This window comes from Manis javanica, chromosome 16, assembly GCF_040802235.1.
Source record: "Manis javanica isolate MJ-LG chromosome 16, MJ_LKY, whole genome shotgun sequence".
NCBI classification, from domain to species: Eukaryota; Metazoa; Chordata; class Mammalia; order Pholidota; family Manidae; genus Manis; species Manis javanica.
The window spans coordinates 47,391,555-47,411,913 of NC_133171.1; the positions used below are offsets into that span (position 1 = coordinate 47,391,555).

At 47.1% G+C, this 20,359-nt stretch overlaps 1 protein-coding gene across 23 annotated transcripts in view; it reads right to left on the reverse strand.

The window, feature by feature from the left end:
- Positions 1–12,583, reverse strand: part of TRERF1 (transcriptional regulating factor 1) — a 186,536-nt gene extending 173,953 nt beyond the window's left edge. For 6 of the 23 annotated variants that reach the window (XM_073225143.1, XM_073225142.1, XM_073225139.1 and 3 more), the window contains exons 1-2: positions 12,027–12,206; positions 11,524–11,608 (exon numbers count right to left, since the gene is read on the reverse strand). The gene's annotated coding sequence lies outside the window, so the exon portion shown is untranslated. Of the gene's footprint in view, positions 1–11,523; positions 11,609–11,803; positions 11,851–11,873; positions 11,951–12,026; positions 12,209–12,234; positions 12,358–12,460 lie in introns of those variants that run through there. The other 17 variants (XM_073225141.1, XM_073225140.1, XM_073225138.1 and 14 more) reach the window with 8 other exon arrangements.
- Positions 12,584–20,359: the final 7,776 nt, after the last annotated feature.

Below are 20,359 nucleotides of genomic sequence, written 5' to 3' on the forward strand. Positions count from 1 at the left end.
GGTCCCCATGGCCAGAGAACACTGCTTCACTTTCCTAAAGAAAATAATCCTTTTATGCTTCTCTAAATTCCACCATTCTGGTTCCTCTTAACTACTTCAAAGAGACTAGATTGATCTAGTTACTTCCAGACTCCTTTTTAAAACTCTCCACAAGCGTAAGTTCAGGCCCTTCAAAGTGTCCTCAGAGAAGAACCTGGCAAGAGCAGAAGACAACAGCCTGGAACTCCAGCCTCTGTGTTCGGAGCTTCTGATTCCATCACAAGGGTTTAGCCACGGGATGATAAAGGGTCAGACCAACAGATGAGCACCGGGCAGGAGGGGTGCGTGAAAGAGGGCAGCCCAGCAACAAAGTAGAGAGCAGAAAGGGAGTGTGTCCGAGTACAGGGCCAAGGGCCTCAAAGAGGGGAGGGAGTCCAGGGCCCCAGAGAAGTGGAAGGGAATTCTTTTTGCAGTTTCCCTTAGAAACTCACCCAAAATGCAGAGAGGAAAGGTTAGCAGGCCCTGACTTGGCAAGATGGTGATGCTGCTCTTTCAGTAGCGCTGCCACAGCCTCAGAATCCAGACCTTTGGCCCTATTGACCCTGTGTTTGCAACACTTTCCTAACCGATCTCTTGGCCTGCAGGCTCACTTCTCTGGCCTGTGCTCCATACCACTCAGAGCGATCTTTGTAATACATAAATCTGACTTGACCCCATCCCCCCATAGACATCTCCTCACTCCAAATTATCAGTGACTCCCCCACTGCCTACAGGGTCAAGGCCAAGCTCCATAACATGGGTACCAGGTCCTCCTGGCCCAATCCCTTCTTACCTCTCCAGACGAGGTACAACCTCCAACTGTCACTGAGAACTTGGTATGTGTCAGGCCCCAGCTAGATGTTGGGGTCACAAAGATAAACAAGACATGGCACAAGGATGAATAAGACCCAGTCATGCCCTTAAGAAGCTGTAAATCCTGTTGGTGAGAAAGATACAGGAAGAGATCACTGCAATCTAGATGGGTGGTGCAGAGCCTGGGGTGGTTAGGGCAGGCTTCTGGAGAGGGAGTTAGGTGAGGGGCAAAGGAGGAAGCACTCCATGCAGAAGAAACCTCAGGGCCAAGGGGGTGGGCAGCATAAGCTAATAGAACTTTCTGTACTAATGGAAGTGTTCTGTATCTATGCCCTCCAATATGGTAGGCACTAGCCACATGTGGCTATTGAGCACGTGACATATGGCTTGTGCAGCTGGGGAACTCAATCTTTTATTTAAATTTTAATTAACTTAAAGTTAAACAGCCACACGTGGCTAATGGCTACCGTGTTGGACAGCACAATTCTAGAGCATTAAACTGAAGGTGATCGAAAATGAAGTTAGACGGGAAGCCTTGAAGTAAGGCCAGACTCTATGTGGCTTCCTATACTCACCATGCTATCTGCTATTCCCTCCCTGCCTGTACAGCCAGGCCCACATTCTACCTCTCTCCCAACTCCCCTGGCTGCTCTACACAGTCTCTGCCACTTACTACTCATGAAATGCTGTCGCTTGCTAGGCAGTCATCACTGTATATCACATTTATATGTTCTCATGACCACCCTCCATTAGACTCTGAGTTCCTTCTCTTATTGGTCCTGATACTTCCAGCCACCGGTACAGTCCTGGCACAGGGGAGGCACTCAATAATGCCTGATGAACCAAAGCAAGCCAAATAACGCTTGATAAAGCAAAGTCACCATAGCCTGGCAGGGAGGGGCAGCGGGGCACTGACCTCTTCTAACGAAGATGTGAGCCTCTAACCTTGACCTTCAGAAGGACAGCTTTGTCCTGGTCTCAGGAAAAGTTCTCATGAATATCCTGTGTACTCCACCCCTAATGCCAACAGCAGGCCTTATGGGGCCTCTATTTTGTCCAGGTTCCTAGATTCCAAAGGTCTGAACAGGGAAAGTGACTAGCCAGTTTTTAAAGGAATCATAGCTAATAACCAGGAACCAGTCTTTGGAGTTAGTCCTGGGTCTGGAAACAGCGCAGTTACTCAGCCCTGTGTATCTTTACACAAAGTGTTGAAATGCCTGAGCCTCAGTTTCCTCAAGTATAAAATGGGTCTCGCATCTGCCTCTTACAGTTTTGGTAAGGCTGAATGACTACACATCTGCACAAGACCAAGCACACAGTAAGCTTTCCATAAGCAGCAGCTACTCCTAGCGCCGTGTGGAACCCTCATTTGGACACCCCACAGCATATGCAAATTCCTGAGCCCCTAAATAGGCTCTTCTTGGTGCTGAGATGCAAGGGATATAATCCAATCTCTGACTCACAATATGTAGCCAAAATTCTCCTCAGTTACCAAGATAAATTTTATTTTAATTCCCTCTAACTTTTAAAATTAAACAGTCCTTACAGCATTTTGGGGTGGCAGGGGTGAGGATGGAGACCATGAAATCCAACAAGCAGCTTTATAAAGGTTACAAACCGACTGGAGAAAGAAAGGAGAAGGCAGCTGGAGGGGGGGTGAGCAGGGGGGAAGGAGACAATCCCCTGAGTTTCTGCTATAACTGAATACCCCAACTCTCAAAGCAGCCTGGCCGCCCCCTCCTCCACGTGAGCTAAGCTCTGTTAATGAGAAAGCAGAGCTCTGCTTACATTACCACAATAATGATTTCCCCGTTGCATTTTTACAGGCCTGCTGCTTTATCATAGCAGAAGTAGACATATATTTTCAGTAAATCCCTTCTTGCCTTCCTCCTCCCCAACTCGAGCTCTCCCAGTAAATGCTGTTCCCTCTGCGCCCTCCCCCAACACAATCCCAACCCCAGAGCACAATGAGTTCCACTAATCAAAACAGAAAGAAAAAGAAAAATGGAAAAATCACAGCTGCTGAAAAACAGCATTCGCTACAAGTCAAAGCCCTCCACATTTTTTCTGCACGCATTTACTTCTTCAAGGACACATCACCCCTCCCCTATCCAAAAAATTACGTAGAGTTGCTCAAATGGGAGGGAGGAGGGGGCGGGTGAAGAAATCTAATATTCACTCTCTTTCCTATTTTGACTAAGCCAGCACAGACAGAAATATAGATAAGGTCTCAAATAACTGATTTAACAAAATGTCACTTATTAAAAGGGTTGGGGGATGGGGCCGCATTTGCATTTGAGAGCTCAGTTAAAGCAGGCCAGCTAAAGGCCGAGAGGCCTCAGAAGACAAGGGGGAAGGAAATGTTTCTCTAGCCTGGTCTCCTTCAGTGGCTGCAAGAGCTGACCCTGGTGGCAGAGGCCTAGATTTCTCCCTTCAAGAAGAAGCAATGGGGAGAAAATCAGAGGCAAAACAAAAGCAAAAAAAACCAGCTGTTTCTGAAATAAGTAAGCATTTATGCAGCACTAAGTGCTGCCAGACTCTGGGCTAGGTCCAGGGGGTACAAAAATGAGTGATGACCCAGCTTTGCCCTCCACAGGGCAGTCTAGAAGGGGGGTAAAACCTGCCTGATATAAGTATGACATCAGCACCCTATGAGCTGAGGTGCAGGAGTCCAAGTGTACCCCCTCCAGCCCACCCCATAGCCCTGGCCCAGGACCAGGCACACAGAGTCTTCAAGAAAGACTTCAGGAAGGAGCTTCTGCACAGTGAAATGGTTTGAATTCCACACTGGTTTCTAAAGAGACTCAGACAGACTCTTCAAAAGAACAGAGGCCCCTAAATGCACCTATGTACTGTGGTTCTCCACAAAAACCCCTCAGCTCTCCTGTGTTACCCAATTAACAAAGAAAAATGAACAGTCCCAATACTAACTGGTCTCTTTGAGATGAAGTTTACGGGAGTTTGGTATCTTCCACTCTGATGGCAGAGGGAACTCAAATGGCCCTCCTAGGAAAACTGTGGGCCTCAACTCCATCTTTTTTTTTTTCTTTTCCTTCTTAGAAACACCTTTCAAAAAAGTTAGTTTGGAAGTGGTTTCCCAAAGAACAGGAAAGGCTCCCAGAGCAGCCATGGTTATAACAAAGACCCCTAATGGGCCCTCAGGAAGCCTTCTGAGACAGCAAACAGCTCAGGGCCCAATGTGTCTGAAGCAGGAGCCTGGAGGCTTCCTAAAAGCCACCCTCTCTAGAAATGACCACGGATTATCCAGGTTCCTTCACTGAGGGGCCCTACAGGAGGGACAGGGCTGAGGGGAGGAGCTGAGAGATAAGAGCCACGTGGTTTATTAAAGTCACATCTGGGCTTTAATTACGAGGCAGCCTTAAAGCTGTGTGCTCCACAATAAGCCAGATAATTCAAGGTATTTTTTTAATGTAATGCCTAAAACATCCTTGAATCATCTGAGCACTTCCAACGAAGGTCACTGGAGTTATAAGCCCAAAACTTACCCATGCTCTTCTTCGTTTCCATGATCCTTTACATGCATGTACCACATTCTCATGTAATACTGTATCGCGTTAGCTCTTTAAAAACTGGATGAAATTTGGAGACCATTAAAATTCTGGCATTAAACCAGGGCTTTAGATGCTGGCTGGACACGTGACTCTGGGTTAGTCACTTACATTTTTTCAAGTCTACTTGTTGAGCCTCACTTTCCTGAGCTCTAAAACAAGAATAACATCTACCTCCCATGGTTGTAGCACGGATAAAATAAGACACGCCAAAGTCTCTGGACCTATGAAATGCTAGGTAAACACTAGTTATTTCTCAGACGGTATCTGTTTCCTCTCTCTCTGATTCTTCGTTGATTATCTTCCCCTGTCTATGAAAACAAACTGATAACAGTTCCACCGATGTCTCAAAACTGACAATTTGCATTTATCATACAAACACAAGAAGGCCTATTATGTACAGGAGTGCAAAATCTCACTTAACTGCTGAATCTACGCAGTGGGTACGAGGGAGTTCATTATACATCTGTCTGCTTTTGTGTATGTTTTATGTTTTTTCATAACAAAAATTAAATCAGTAATAAATAAATAATGCCTCACCCTCTTAGGCAGAGGCCAGAGGTCCGATTAGTGACAAGCATTGACTTTTTTACTGGAAATAGCTTTCCAGCATACATAGCAGGACTAAAGGCTAAGGAATGGTTTTAGGTAGACTCAGCTTTATAGAACAGTCTTCATTTGCAAAACAAATGCTGAATGCAAATAAAGCCTGCTAAGAACAACAGGCCACCATCAGGTTTCTTGGGTAGGGTCAAGGCTCCCCTGCACCCAAGGTCACAAACCAAGTTCCTTTGGCCCTTCGCACCAAAGGGTGCAACCCACTGGCGAGTCTCAAATTCTAAAGATGGAATGAGAGTTTCAACCAATACTGACTAGGATGTCACAGCCCGCATTTCTGATGCCAGCATTCTGACTGTAAGCGCAGTTTCACTAAAGGGATCACATCACACAGGACTTGAAAACCCCAAATAGAAAGTGGCTATGAGGAGGGAAAAAGAGTGGGAATGGACATGGCGAACAGAGTTTTTAGTAGACACTTTGGGAAATTAAAGCAAGTGTTTCACTGGTTGTCAGGTTTTATATCTGAAAGAGAGATCTGGCTGAAGATCAATTCACCTCTCTGCTGCCTGTGTACGATGCCTCTTACAGTTTACATAGCACTTTCCGTACATTATCTGATGCCATCCTCACAACTCTCAGAGGAGAGGCGACAGATGGTATCACCCTCTTTTTACAGATGCGAGACAGGCTTGGAGGCCAACTTGTCCAGAGCCAACCTATGGAGCTGCACCCCAACCCAGGCCCGACTCCCTCCACACCCACCCACCTCCCACGCAGTGGCTGGGGGCCACTGAGGCTGGCTGGCAGTCTGTGGCATATTTCTGTGAAAGGCAGCCTGAAGGAGAGGCAGACCTTTGCCTTCTTCTTTTTTATTTTTTGGAGCTTCTTGCTCAAAATATGACAGTGCCTACCAACTTCTGAACAAGGCTGAAAATCACAGCTGTCTTTTCCCAATCATAGTTTTCAAATAGATCTAATGGGAGGCCCAAATTACTTAAACTGAAGACTCTTCCCCATGCGAACTTATCTGCTCTTTCCTCTGTACTGCTCAGTAATGCAGTCAAATGTTCAGAAAAATGCAGTACGATTTTCTGATGCAGTCTTAACCCTTTCAGTCTCTGGCTGGTGTCAAGTCCTGAGCCCAAACCCCTTCCTAAGGGCATGGGCCCCAGCCTGAGAGGCAGAGCCCGTGGCAGCCCAGCTTACTGGTCCCTCACCTCGCACCCATCCACACCTTCAGTCTCTCCGGTCAGGATGGAGGGAGTGCCCCTCCCCTGGCAAAGGCAAGATTTTCCCCAAAATTCTTCTCAAGGACTTTCCCTCAGCTGACCTGACCTGTTCTCAAAGAATCACTCCCTCTCCACCGTCTTTCCCATCAGCACATGAATATGCCAAGCACCCCAAAAGGATCCTTCCCTGTCCGCACACGTCCTTCCAGCTCCCACTCCATTTCTCTTCCCTTTACAGTCAAATGTTTACCAAAAAAGTTGTCTACATGTCCTATTACCAGTCCTCACCTCCTAATCCCCTCCCAACCCCCTCTGATCTTGCTTCAATCCAACCCATCGCTCCACTGAACCTGGTCTCCCCAAAGCTGCTGATGGCTTCCATTTCGTCAAATCCAGTGGTGACTTTCCTGGCCCCATCAACCTCATGAAATACTTAAACCGTCCCCCCCAACACACACACACACACACACACACACACACGCACACACGCGTGCTATCCTTTCTTCTCCCTCTATAGGCTTCTTAGGGCATCTCCTCCAGTTTCCTAGATCTAAGTACCACCCCCTGGCTGAAGACCCCCACATTTTTATCTCTTGCCTAGCCACTCCTCTGGTGCCGGACACCATAATCAGACTGCCTGGCTGCCATCTCCACCTTGAGTTATCTCAAATTTAGTGGCATCCAAACAAAAATAGCCTGATTCTGTTTCCCTCCCTCTTCCAATCTTCCCCACCTCAACAAATAACACCATCTCACGAAACCTCAGAATGATCCAACCTTCCTCACGCCCCTACACCAAGTCCAGCTGCAAGCCCTGCGCCACTGCCTCTAAGGTGCACCTCACACCCACCTGCTCCCCTGCATTCACCTCCAGTCACATCCTCACTTAGCCTGCTCCCCATTCCACACCTGCTCCTCTCCAAACTGCGATCCTCTGTAAACATGAGCTAGGGAGTGCCCCTTCCCACTGCAAATCTTCAATGGCTTCCCACTACACTTCCAGCGAAACTCAAACATTTCCAAGGCCCCCAGAGCCCTGCAGGATCATCTCACGCTGCCCTCTCTCCCTCCCCCTTGTCCACTTAGACCTCTGTAATTGCCACCCCCCAAGCCAAAGTCCTTCCATACAGGCTCTCCTTGGCCTGGTGCTGTCTGTCTCCCCTACCCCCAGTGGTCAGAGAGGCTTTTTGAGGCTACTTCAGTTACATCGAGCCAGGTCAGTGCTCTGTGTTTCATCAGAGCATTTTTCACATTTTGCAATATATATTTCTTTACATGTCTGCCTCCCCTCTGGACTTCAAGCTAGGGGACAAGTGTGGGGGATGGGTAGAGGGCGATAACTATGTCTGTTTTAGTCATTAATGTATTCCCAGAGCCTTAATATAACACATAACAAATAGTAGGTGCTCAGTAAGTAGCCGCTGAATGTACCAATAAAAAAAACTAGAGCCCACTATGTTATAAAAATAACTTAGCCTTCTAGAGGCCCAGAGTTATCACTGCCATCTAGGCACACAGGTTCTTTTTCCCCCTACCTCTCTATCCAAAGAGATTTTTTTGAATGTTGCTGAATCAACAAGTCCAATAGTTCAGCATGTCCCACCCATCCTCTAGCTGTTGCCTTTCACAAGTATTAAAAAGCAAAAATCATCCATTTCCTCAGTAAACCCAAAGCAACCAGAAGACAGTGTACGCTGCCCTGAGCTCTTAAAATTCTTAGAAAATATCAGGGGTTTTTTGTTGTGTATTTTCTTGAACCCAGAAGAAAAGATTTATTAAGAGAGCAAAGGGTTCAAACTCATGTTACTAGGACTGTATTATTCCTTAAAATGCCACGGTAAGCTTGTTGAAAAGTGTGCCAATAATTGGAATTCAGCTGCTGTCTCCCTCTCCCCATAAAAGAAATCAGCTATGTTTTAGTTTCCCCTTTACAAAGTCACTCTTTCCCCTCCAACATGCAAATTTAGAAGTATTATTTAATCCACAAGATCCCAGCTGATTCTACTCCTCCCTCTTCCCTAAATCACACAGTTTTATGAGGTCAAAGAGAAAGTGAGTTGAATTCAACTGCTTTTAGAGCAGGACAGTCAGCACCCATTTGTACTGCCTCAGGGCTGAGCCACTTGTCTGGATCTTCACTTTTCATATAATGTTCAAAGTCAATAAAAACACCAAGATCTCTTCCCAAAAAATGCCCACAGTGAAATACATGGTATCCCAGAAATGAAAGTAATACAATATCATTATTATGAACCCTTCCAAAAATATACCACCAAATCCCAATTACCCGCACGTGAATTCTCCACTCTCCACACAAAGCGGGTAAAGCCACTAGGCTTTCTGGTATCCCACTCCTCCCCAAGAGCACCTCCTGCTGCCTTGGAGTAACGGCTCAATTAACCTTAGCCTTGAGCAAGCAGAATCAGACAGGGGGACCAGCTGGCTGAAGGGGAAACTTCCAAGATTAACTGAAATTATTTTTGGTACCTGGGATTATGCGCCTCACTCTCTATTAGCACGTGTAATTGGAAATCAACCGCACACTGCACACTATTTTTCTCCTGGTCAGCGGGAGACTTTTGTTAAGTATTTCCATACATTTCATAGTCAAGATTACCAGGCCACTCAAGAGTCCTTTTTGGAATACCAAGGTGCAAATCCACTCTCTCCATGAGAAGACAAAAACAGAAGTTAATCTACTCGCTCAAGTCCATGAAGCAATTTGGCGGTTGGTTGGCCCAGGAAGAGACTGTCGGGACCTCCTGAGACCTCCCTTTACAGAACCAAGTCACTGAATTTCAGAGATGGATGGAACTCATGGATCAAATCGGGCATTTTTTAAGATAAAGAATCCAAACCCAAGAAATGGCTACAAGCTGGTACCCTTCCCACTTTTCTCTTCAGGGACATTTTTTTCCCCACCTTGAGAATCAAGCCACCTTTAAAGTTCTTTGTCATTTTACAAATACAGTAAACTGAGCCAACTACGGAATGCAAGACAATTTTATCACCTCCTGATTAATCAACTTTGTAGAGAATCCTTGTACTTCCCAAAACTCCAATGCTTTTTGGTTATTACGACCAACCCACCTATCAAAGGAGAAGAAAAAGATATTACATTATAAGTAAGCTTTGTTTTTGTGACCACGTTTTATTACATAAGCAGCACACCCCTCTTTTACAATTCAAGCTCCTACCTCACAAAAACCACACAGGCTCAAGTGAGTTTAAGGAGGCAAAACTGAGTACTTTGCACACAGTTCACAGAATGGCTGTTTTCACAGCAAGCTCACATAAATACTATGTGATATTAACACATGACTGCTATGTGGACAGCTGCTTACCAAGCTGTGAAAAGAACCATGTTCACTATGTAACCTGCAAAATTATCTTCTCAATGCCCACAAAACAGAAGGGAAATGGCTCTGTTTTGAGATGTCAAGCTGGCTTCTAAACAATCCTTTGGCAAAAATGGACATGCCTAAAAGGGCGGGGCCCAAAGAGGTGTGTCACTCCCAGTATCAATTCCTATAAATCAAATCCTGACAATCACCATAATATTTTTAAAAGAATTATGATTCATGGGCTTTCAAACCTTTATTACCACAAGAACATTCTCAGCTAAAAGTAGGGGGGGGGGTAGGAGGGAGCTACTGTGATTTGATTAATGGCCAAAGCAAGACAATAAAATAAGTCTCATAAATATAAGAAAAAAAACCTGAATGACTGCTCTTGGCTTCAAGGGGAGGCAAGTAAATAATTCCAACAACCTGGGATAAACACACATAAAGACTTTGTTTACCCTCCTGGCATATACACTAACAAGACTCAGATTCTCAGCAGGAAAAAAGAATAGCTAATTTTGTTTAACTAATACCTAGTTAGGAGCATTTGATAGGCAGCAACAATGTTTAATTCCCAACTAACTCAACTATTAAATTGCTAAATATCAAATTCTCAATATGGAAATCTGATGACAAGAAGAAAAAAAAAAGCACTGTCCATCATTAACATGCAGAGAGATCTTTCTTTTTTAAACCCACTTTTCCCTTGCTAGAATTGAGCCTGTCTACAGAATTACAGAAAGCTTAATCAACTTCAGTTAACTGCATGCCTAATGTGTACGCCCTGTCCCTACTAAAGATGTCTGGGTTTGAATACTTGGTGCTAAAATTATCCTGGCAAAGTTAAGACTCCCAGTACAATCAAGGTACCTGAGAGCCAACCCCTACAACTCATCTGCAGAAACCAGTGGACGGAGGACCAGGAGAAGAGAGGCAAGGAGAAGCAAACACTGCTGGTTAACTGGTTAAGCACTGAGTATTCCTGTTTGCTGTCCTTTCAGCAGGCATTAGAACCACCTTTCCATCCCCAGACTTCTATCTTGAAAGGTAAATGATGCAGAAGGTTGACCAACGGAGACAAATTAAAACTCCTTTCTTAACACTCTCCGCCATGGCCTGCTAAAAAGTGCACCCAGCCGGCCTTCTAGAGGCATTTTTTAAAGAACTCTTCAGCTGCCCCTGGATCCGTCATTCCTAAGCATCCCTTCCGTGCACTTCACAAGACAGCCCAGGCCATGCTGCTACCAGCCCGCTTCTACACGTTCACTTGCCAAAGGCGGGTCTAGTCTGTGGAAGAGCTTCCACAAAGCTGCAATAAACAGCCCACTCGAAGGCACACGGAGGAACCAGAAGTCATTTTCTTAAACCTAAGGATGGCAGGCGCACATGCTCCAGCCCAGGGCTGGCCAGGGGCTGCAGGCCAGGTGCTCTCAGTCTCCGCCAGTGAATGAGTGGGTTTGTGCTGTTTTTTTAATATCTATTTCTTCAGACCTCCGGCAGTAACTTCCCAGGCTTCCAAACTGAAGTTGGCAAGTGAAGGGGCAGGCTTATCCCCTTACACATTTCACCAATCTGGGTGGCCACTTTAACTTCTGGGGACTACCCAGTCCCCGAAGAGCCCACAGGCGCATATACATATACATAGGCATCATGTCAAAAACCCAAAAGGCACATCCCTAGGGTCCTGCGGTTTCTTGGCTGGAAGAATGAAGGCTTTATAGCATCACAACCTTCCTTTGCAAGCCCCATCGCCACCACCCTTCAAGCCAGGGCTACCAATTACAGCGCCCACCTCACCTCACCCCCTTTGCTGGGATGCTGTGCAGCCCACAGAAGGAAGAGGGAAGAAGGAAAGCAGAGAGAAGGCCCTACTAACATACTGAAAGTAAGGAAGTGGGGGGAGACTTTTCCGTTCCCCTCCCCCGTCTTCTCCCGGAGCATCCCCCAACTAATTTTTTTAAAATGAAACTTAATAAGCTTCGTGCCTACCTTGGCTGTTTCTGCAACAAGTGCATGGGCAATCCGACAAGAAGACAAGCCTCCTCTTGGGGGGTGAGATGGGGGACGAACAGAGCTGATGGAGTAATTTCAATATTAATTTATGTCAGAGCCGCCTTCTTGAAGCGCTACTCACTTACAGTACTGCCCACGGCCTGTAAACAAATATCGCTCCGCCAGGAAACATACTCCCCAGATGCAAGCCCCTCTCCCCAGCAGGGAACCTGGCCTTTCACCCCCCAACCACCACCCAACAGCGTGCTCCCCCAACCTGGGTAAGAAGCTCCGGGTTTCCGAAGCACCAACCACCACCTCCGCCACCACCCCAGCAAGAAACTTACTCGGTCCGTCTACGCCTCCACCCTCCCTTCAGGAAATCTACTCTCCATATGCATTCAGCCTCCCCGCAGGAAATCTGCTCCCCCTCCCCCTTCTACATACATGCACCCCTCCCGCTCCTCCTCCCCACGCGCCCTCCCCGTTCAGAAACTTACTAGCGAGCAAGCGTGCAGGCTCTCCTGATCCTGGAAACTTACTCCCAGATATAGCGCCCGCCAGCCCCTTTTCCCGGCCCTGCTCCCCTTCCTGCCCTCCGCCGCAAGCAACTCCAAACTCTCCGCATCCAGCCACTCTCTCTCCCCGGTGGAAATTTGCAGTGCGGGGCCGCGCGCGTGCATCCACCCTCCCCTTCAGGAAACTTACTCCCCATCTGCATGCACCGCCTCTCAGCCATCGCTTAGAGGGAAGGGGGTGTGCTAGGGAGACAGAAATACATATGTATCTCTCGCCCCTCCCCCGGCCGCAGCCCACTCGGGGCCAAGCCGCAGTAACCTGGCCTTACCTTTTTGCATTGCTCCCCACCCTCGCCCCCTCCCCTAACTCTCCTTATCCGCTCTCCGGCACCCCCCTTTTTTCACCCATTACCCACCCCTAGCAACCGTTCCCAAGCTCCTCTCGGCCTTTTTTTTTTTTTTAATCCAGGATGCAAATTCCTCCCCTGTCAGCAAATCGACTGTCAAATTATTTTCTTGCAAAAGGAGAAAGGCGGGGTAGGGGGGTTGCAGAAGCAAAAAAGGGGGAGGGCGGGGGAAGGGAGAGAGAGGGACAGAGGGGAAAGATATCCCTCCGCAGAGCTGGGTCTGGCCGCGGGCGGGGAAGCAGGAAGTAAGGTGTCCAGCGCAGCGGCCGGCGGGTCCTCCGCCACGGCCCCCACCCGCGCTCCCTGTCCCCCCGGGCGCCGCGCTCCGGCGGGCGCGGGCGCATTGTTCGCATCCTTCCCGGTGATGCGCTGCCGACCTTATTTGTGTGCTCTGCTTGTGCGTGAGGTTGCACCTTTTGTAGCCTGGCGAGGCTGGACGGGGATGGGGTACGGGGCGCGGACAGAGTTTCGACCCTGCGCGGGACCTGTCAGGCCCGGGGTGTGGCACCCTCTCCGGCGTGCCCGGAAAATCGAGGCCCGGGAGAAGGCGGCGTGGCCGGGAAGCTGCCGCCTTAGACCCGGACCAGTGCAGGATTGCTTCCTGCGTAGCCGTCTCGCTTATTGTAACGCTCTTTGCAATCTAACGACTGGGGTTAGGGATTTTTTTTTTACTTATTTTTATAAGGGTTTGCAAAGATTGTACGGTCTGGGGGGCTGCGGGAGATGGTTTGCGTCTACCCCCACGGCGCCCCGGCTCGGTGGGGCTGGGAGAGGGTCTGGGGCGCCCGGGAAGGGGCTGGAGGACTGCGAGGCGCGCGGCTTCATCCCTTCGCCCCGATGGGGGCGGGGAGGGGGTGCTGCAGACGGCGCTGGAGCTGCAGCTCTCTGGGGAGGGGGCTCCATCTCGGCGGCGCTGCAGGCCGGGGAGGGAGGTTGCCTAGGAGAGGAGCCCGGGCCGGGCGGCGGAGGGCGGGGAGGGAGGGGGCGCGGGTGCCGCCGCGGCGCGCGCTCGCCCCTCCTCGCGCGCCATGACTGTGGAACGTGGTGCCGGGGAGGAGGGACCGCCGCCGGGGGCCGCCCGGGGCCGCTCGGCATTGGTGCGGAAACCCGAGCCTGGAGTCGCTCCTCGCGCTGTCTCCTCCTCCTCCTCTGCGGGGGAAACCGCTGCACCCAAACCAAGAGCAGCTGCGAGCAGGGGGCAGGGCGAGGGCTGAAAGGCGAGCCAAGGGTTCAAACCTCGGCGGCGCCAGGGAGGCGAGAGCAGGACAGCCCCCGGGGCCCGCGAAGGCGCGGCCGCGCTTGGGTCCAGTCCGGGACCCCAGCATTTCCAGGCTTCTTTCCTGGTGGTCTGAGGAAACGTGAGCCGAAGGTGGTTCGGCTAAGCAGACCACCTCTAGCCGGCTTCGAGGCATCTGTCTCACGAAGGGCCCCCAAGACAGCGAGTATTTTTTTGCTCAAGGGAAAGTTAAATCATGCTTTTTTCAGTGTGAAGAAATCGTTGCGCCCCTTCCCCCAAATCTCGCGCAAGATAAATAAGGTGATCCCGCGACCCAGACCTTCGCCGCTGTTCCCCACCCCCACTCGGGCTCTGGGTATGGACAGGGCGGGGGAAGGCTATATGGGAGTTTAAAGCATGAGGTCATGGGCGGAGGAGGCTGCTACCAAAAGCGGCCGAGATTCTTGTGCATTTTGAGGGGTAACGGTTCTCCATCTTCAGCAGCGTAACCTTACCAATTCTGGCGCACCTGGAGCAGAGAGCCCTCGAAAAAGGAGGGGGCTCTGGGCTATTTCGCTCAGAGCGTTTGTCCGCTGCCCAGCCCCTTATGGCGCCCTTCAACAGAAGCAAAGAAAGACGAGCGACAGCGCACAGTGTCTATGGGACTGAGAAATACTTCAGATGCTAGGGCGTCCCCCGCCCCTCAGTCCTCTTCCTGCCCTACTGCTTTCCCTGATAGCCTTCTGTCCCCCTCCGAACCGTTCTTCCCCAGCAGCTAGAGGAGTCTAAAACTCCCGAATACACTCCAAACCCCTCCCAACTGCTCTTAGAATAAAGCCAAGCTCAAGCCCCTCCGTGATTTCGCCTCTACAGACCTCTGCACTCCTCACAGCTCCTCCTCCTGTAATGTAAGCCGGGTGCTGCTTTGTTCTGTAGGGGGTTGGAGGAGAGGATCCCAAACTCTTACTCCACCTCTTCTGCTAGACCTTCAGGCCTGGCCTCAACTATCACTACCTCCGAGAAGTCTTCCTGAGGAAACAATCTCATCCCCGGCTCACTTGGGGGGAAAAGACCCACCCTAGACAGACACACACACCCCTCCCCGGCAGCGGGCTGTGGCTGGAGCTGGCCCCAGTGGCGGCCCTTTTCCAAGCGGAGGAGGAATAGCGAAGCTTGTGCACCATCACTGCCTGGGAGCCTGACCCCCTGGGAGGGAGTTGGCTAGGACGGAATTTCAAAACACCCTGTTTCCTCTAGAGACCTGGAAAAAAACCTCAGCCCTTCCACCTCCCACCCCAGTACACGTGGGTGCACACTAATGCAAGAAAAGTTCTTGTAATCTAAAACTTCTCCCTGGGGCAGATCAGGAACCTGAAGCTAGCAGGGAGTAAGTAAATTGCCCAGAGTCCATGCGGAAATTCACACCCTGGTCTTTCCTGCTCCTAAACCAGAGGGTGAAGAAAAGGAAGGATTTGGGATTTGGGGCCCAAGATACTGCTCCTCCACAGCCAAGGACACTTTTGTCACCTTCAAAGGACCCTGCATATGCTTGGCCCACTGCCATCAGCCAGGTAGTACTGGTCTAATGGTCAGTCATGCAGACTCTGACATTGGACAAGTTACTTAACCTCACTTGGCTCAAGTTTCTTTGCCTATAAAGTAAGAATAATGGTACCTATAGTTAGTGTGATTGTGAGGTGGAAATGAGTTAATATATATATATAAACCTTAGAACAGTGGGGAAATACTTCATGATGTGTGGGGTTTTGTGCCCCCTCGCTGCCCTAGGATCCCAGAAAATCAGGTCCCCAGAGTTTTAACTGACTTAAGCATCAAAAATTAATCTATGGCTTTAAAAGCTGTAAAAGCACCAATAAATGCACAGACAATACCTACAAAGACCTTACTTAGTGACTAGATTCAACCCTCAACAATGCATATAACTTGAAGATAATCCATGAGGTGAATAATCCCAAATCCCTGAGCTCTAGTTTTGGACCCAGAATGAGTGTTGGAGGAGGGTTAAGATATTACCTTGGATCTTTAAAATCAGAGTCAGAGTCAGGCTGAAATAGTTGTAATCCTGGTCTAAAATCTGCCTTGTACGATGGAAGCCTTCCTTGGGCTGCAAAAATATGTACGGAGATTATTATTATTATCATTAGCTCCTAGTCTTATCATTTTCAGCACCTACCCTCATGGATTTTTTAATTCATTCTTTGGAATAGGTTTCACAAATTCACACGGTTCCAAATTCAATTAAATATTGAGAAGTCTCTCTCCCACCCTGACTGCCACCCATTGGTTTTCCCTCTGTGGAGACAACCGGGGTTAGCCTTCAGAAGACATGTTAACGGTGTTCCACCGAGGCCTCCAGAGAATTTACAGAAATCACCAACCACCCTACTCCTATTCTACTCCCACCCTTCCAACGCTTTCAGCCTCAATCCTAAACAAGGTTGTATTAATGAGAAACCATTATTTCCTGAGCTACTAACAAAAGCAAACACTTTGTGGTTCTTTCTCCTCCTCTGTACTAGTACTTATCATAAGGTTTATTGCCAAGCACTATGCTAAGTCCTAAACACGCATTATCCTATTTACTCAGCCCAAATCATTGTTATCCTTATTTTACGGATGCAGGCAGAAGTAGAGGATCAGAGAGATTACATAACATGTTCCAATTTGCATGCAGGCCAACCTGAGCCCAAACCCTCTCTCCTAACCACTTGCCCTCTTGCCTCTCTGTGACACAGAGAAAATTCTCGCAACCTGGAAGGGAAGTAGAATGGAGTCTCTGCACCTTAGACCTTAATTCAAATCCTGGGTCTGGTCCCCACCAGCATTGAGGATTTGAGGAGGTTTCTTCACCTCTCTGAGCCCCGGTTCATCCACTTGTGAACTGGGACTATACATCTTCCCCTGGTTTAATGTGAAGGCTAAGTGCATGTAAATAATGGCTTTTAAAATGTCTCATAAACCAAATGCAATGTTTCAGTCTTATGGGGCTCTCATCTAAATAAACCAATTGTTAAGACATTGTAGAGACCATCAGGGACGTAAAATGTGGATTTGACATAGATGTTATGAAATTAATTTTGTTGTGATATGGCATTGTAGTTATGTTTTTTCTTCAATTCTTATCTATTAGAAATGCATAATAAGAAATTTTGGGTGAAAATATGTCTACAATTTATTTTCAAGTATGCCAGCCCCCTACCCCAAAAAACAGAAGATAAGTAAAACAAGATTAGCAAACTGTGTATAATTATTGAAGCTGTCCATTATACTGTTTTCCCTACTTCCGTTGAATACTTGAAATGTTTAAAATACATTTGAAATAAATGTAAAAGTAAAACAATTGTATTCTGAGGCATTAAAATTTTAAACTATCAGGCTTATTTACTGTGAATTGTAATTAACAATTATGAAGTTTTTTAAATTATTGAAATAGAATACTGGCTTATAGTATAGTAAATGTAAAAATGGCTCACTACTGTGAGATATTCCAGGCAGGTCTTACCTGCATCTGGTAGGTAAACTGGTGGCAGGGTCAGGGGAGGGAGGGAGGAACACTGCAGAAAGCAAGGTGGACAGGCGATTGTTAAGGACACATTCAACCACACAGAGGACAATGTACAGGAAGATAAATGGCAAGGGGGCTAGGTGACAGGAACAGGTGAATATTAAATTGGGGGCAGATTTTGCCTGAAAATGTATGTCCTCACAGAGCCACTTCAGAATTGCATGGATAAGAAATCTGATAATTTGGGTAAATTCTCAACTCTCTGCTTACCAGTTCTGTCTCCCAGTCCAGAACTGTGGCTCTGAGTTCCCTCAGTTGTAGTTTGGGTGCCAGAGCTCTCCATCCCCTCCCAGCTGCCTACACTAAGGAATGCTGTCCTCTTTCACAAGACAAGGGTCATTTCTGAGGCCACGCTGGTTATTGGCGTATCTCAAGAACAAATCAGAGCTGACAGAAATGGAACTCTATCCACTTCATAACCAAATGAAATATTTTAGGCCCAGTGAGCATTCATATATTGTTTTAGGAGTAATTTTGCTGTGCTCTGGGTTTAAGAAGCTGGAATTATTTTTATATATGACCCCTATTTTGAAATAAAGTTTGTCCTCTTTAAGAGAAAATCTGCACTTCAGAGAAAAGATGAGACAATATTTGGTAACTCTTCAAAGAAGTGAACCCTTCTGTATAATACTTGCCTTTATATTAAAGGTGGCTTTTCAGGAGAGCTTCTCAAAAACTGGAAAAATTGGAGACGTGAGAAATAGGGGTGGAAGAGATGGAGAGAAAAACACCACCTCTGCTTCTTGCTGTAACCACGGCTGCAGAATGAAGCTTCTCAGGACCAAATCAAGAGACCAGGAGTTTAGAACAAGCGGAGCGTGCACTTCAGAAATGCGTGGCAGATGTAACTAACGCACTTGTTGGAGAAGGCTTGGGCGGCAAGGGCAGATTAATCCATGGCAATGAAAGAATATGGTTGTAGGGCATTTCTCACCCTCCTTTTTCTTCACGTCTTTGAATCTGTAACAATCAAAGCAGTGAAGGGGATTACTATGGCCTGGAAGGGCTTGTGGGACTCCCATTCTACAACCAATAAGACAGCATCATTTGTTGATAGTCACCCCAACCCCCAAGTTTGTTAAGGGTGGTATTGAGAGAGCAGGCCTTACTCAAGACAGGAGGCCTAACTGGTGTGTGTTTAGTAATACTAAGAGATCACTATCTCAGGCAAGTTTCTAGCCAGAGAGAGAAAATAGGCTCAGGCTGTGCGAAGGTTCTCAGTTTAAGTCACATTTCCAAGAGGGAAAAAAAAAAGCTAGGATACTTAGTAGATTCTGTATTGGACACAAAAAAGCAAAAAGCAAAAAGCAACTAACTAGTTGAAATCACTGTTAAAAATTTCTGCACCTGTCCAGAAGGCTTAGTTGATAGTAATATATTTCAGCTATGATATTACTACATGGTGGGTGGTGCTCAAGAGCTTGGGTGACCCAGAAAGTTTCCCAAATGAGTGGCTTTGTTAGCCATTAGGATGAGAAAGAGAGAGATTAAGTGAATTTCCTACTGGGAATACAAATCTATTAAGTTTTAAATTGCCCAGTGTTAAAATGGTAAGTATAGATAATGGCTACTTTTCCAGAAGCCCTAATGGAGCCACAGGTTTTTTTTAAGTGGGAGAGAGAATCCATGAGATCTTGTGTAAGAAAAGATCCTGGCAGGAAACAGGTAGTACACTGAACAGGTAACTGAGGAGCATTTAAGGTTAAGTACTATTTATAGGAGCGTGCAGCCAGGGCAGACTTCATAGATGGGCCCCTGTGCAGGACCCAGCACTTAGAAGGGTCCCACACTTAGTGTAATGCCTTGTGCTTGCCATCTTGAAATTCTTAGTAATTTTTTAACAGTCTTGCATTTTCACTTTGCACTGGGTCCCACAAATTATTTAACCAGTCATATATGCAGAGGTAGGGGAAACCAGAAAGAGACTGTATAGCACCAAAGGATTAAAAGCAGTGTGGAGCCTTTACCATCCCTCAGAAAGGGCAAGAAAAAGAAATAGCTAAATAGAGAGAGAGAAAGCTGTTGCTGAAGTTGTGGCTGTGGCCAGAGACGGTCACACAATAGAAGCAGTGGCATTCTATAGAACAGCCATAGTCAAGCCAGAGCCTGTAGAGAGGGAGGCAGGTAATAGATAACCCCAACTTCTCTCTCTACTCCTGCTCTCTGATCTCCTGCGTGCACCTCCTGTTGGTGAACCCCGCAGGAGGTCAGAGGGTCTGGGAGGCCATTGATAAACTCAATGGAGGTCAGCCTGCCAGGGCAACGGTACAGTGGGAAAAAGTAAGAGTGAGTCTGTACAGGGCAGTCAAGACCCAGCTCATGACTTTTACCCAAAATTTTCGGGATCACGGTTAAGAGTAAATAAAATGGAAATATCACAAATGAATTTCAGTAAAGGACTTTAAATTTGATGATTTTTAAAGGATAGTCATTTGGTATGCATCACCAGGTTATTACATACTTTCAAAGGAAAAACAAAATGATCTAAGAATTTTCAAGAAAAGAGAGACTTACTTACTTGGTTGAAAGAGCCATCATTAGCAAAGAGAGAAACCTGAGATTTCAAAATTTGTAGAAACTTTCCAGGACCCAAAGTCAAATTGGCAGACAACATCTCTCTCCCCTTCACTCTTACTTCTCCTGTCTTCCTAAGATCCGACATCACAACCAGAAGTGACTTTGACAGGCAGAGCAGCCTAAGAACTGCAAGGGCTGCTGGGGCAATAGCAGCTGGACAGACTATATTCCAACAGAGGATTTGGGTATAATTAAATATTTGTAGACACCTTTTACATATGCAGAGCATTGAAAAGCTGGTACAAAGGGAGTTCGTGATGCTGATTTGTAACCATTCTGACTACTTAATTCCTCCGAACATTTTTAGACTATCCAGATTGCTTTCAAAAAAGTACATATCACTGATTAATTGGAATTCTACTCAGAGTTCCCAATTATCAGAAATGGGCTAAAGTAAATTTAGTCTTTACAATTTCCTTGAAAAACAAACGTTTTGCTACATCTATGAGTAAGATTGCAAGTACACACATCATCATTTTTAAAAACTGAGGGAGAAGTCACAGAATATAAACTTAGAATCAATTTAAAG